Below are 1,436 nucleotides of genomic sequence, written 5' to 3'. Positions count from 1 at the left end.
AGGACTGGCAAGCTAGAAGGCTGCACCAGGCTCCAATCTGATCTGGCAAGGTTTCTACAGATAACTGAGTGTGGTTGATGCCAGCCCTCTGCTCTGACTGGCTCCTGTGCCTGTAGCATGTAAAAAGCACCATCCGAACATAACCGATGCTAGGTCCGCCTGACTGGCTCCCGTGCCGGTGGCATGTAAAAAGCACCCACTACACTCTCGGAGTGGTTGGCATTAGGAAGGGCATCCAGCTGTAGAAACCTTGCCAGATCAGATTGGAGCCTGGTGCAGCCTCCTGGCTTGCCAGTCCTCAGTCAAACCGTCCAACCTATTCCAACATGGAAAACGGATGTTAAACGATGATGATGATGATGAATGTAATAATCTCTTTTACAATAGGAACAAGGTCTGGAATTTTGGGGGAAGGGGACCAGTCAATTTCATTGACCCCAGGATTTGACTGGTACTTATTTTACCAACTTTGAAAAGATGAAAGGTAGATTTGAACCAAGAAGAAGATAAAGCTGGATGAAAGGTGGCTAAGCACTTTTTTTTCTAGCATGGTAATGGTTCTGCCTTCTAATCAATGTAATTATGATTTCTTATAGGCACAAATGTGGACATGTGCTTTAGAAGTTTCCTTTCTGATCACATGATCTCGGATTCAGGCCCATTGCACAGCACCTTAGGCAAGTATCTTCTACTAAAGCCCTGGATCAACCAAAACCTTGTGAATGAATTTGGTAGACATTCAAACATAAACAAAAGTGAAGTGGTTCCAACCAGGGATGGAAACCCTGTCTCTGAATTGTGCCCGGCATGATGGTGTTCCTCTTGATACCTTCCTCAAACACCGAACTGAAAGTTGGAGTCATCCAATATTTTTCTTTCAAACAGGCAGAGTATCTCAAGCACTTTGAGTGACTCCGTACAGGCTATCTCATTGACTTCCAAATGCCAGCATTTTAATCCAATATTTGAACATCAAGTACTGTTAATCCCTGCTTTATATATATTAATTGTTTACTTTATCTCATGCTGTCTACACACACACACACACACACACACGCACGCACTCACTCACCCATACTTCGATCAGTCAGCATACATATCAATGTTGTTTAACCCCGGGTCAGTAATGCATCAGCAAGCACTTGCTCAAAGGTGTTGTTGATGTTGTTGCTTAGCCCAGCTTAGTAACATTGACTGAACAGGCAGATGGCTTACAAAAGATGTTACAGCCATGACTATCCCACCTTTTGTTGGTTTTGAAACTGTGGGGTGCGATATGAGGGAGACTTGGCAGCTATTTCTAGCAGGTATACCACCATGTAGAGGTCACCTTATTTGGCTTGTATTCACTACTTATATACACATGTAGCCTTCCATTACAAAGAACAGGGAACACTGAAATTTATTCTCGACAATAAATCCATATACGGGGGGGG

General features: G+C 43.5%; 1 protein-coding gene across 1 annotated transcript in view; it reads right to left on the bottom strand.

Moving 5' to 3' along the window:
- LOC106873700 (calcipressin-2) overlaps positions 1–1,436 on the bottom strand; it is a 109,709-nt gene that overhangs the window by 59,239 nt on the left and 49,034 nt on the right. The window lies entirely within an intron of this gene.

The sequence above is a fragment of the Octopus bimaculoides genome, chromosome 2 (genome assembly GCF_001194135.2).
Source record: "Octopus bimaculoides isolate UCB-OBI-ISO-001 chromosome 2, ASM119413v2, whole genome shotgun sequence".
Lineage (NCBI taxonomy): Eukaryota > Metazoa > Mollusca > Cephalopoda > Octopoda > Octopodidae > Octopus > Octopus bimaculoides.
Note: the sequence above shows the minus strand (reverse complement) of the source record. Positions and strands in the feature narration are given on the sequence as shown.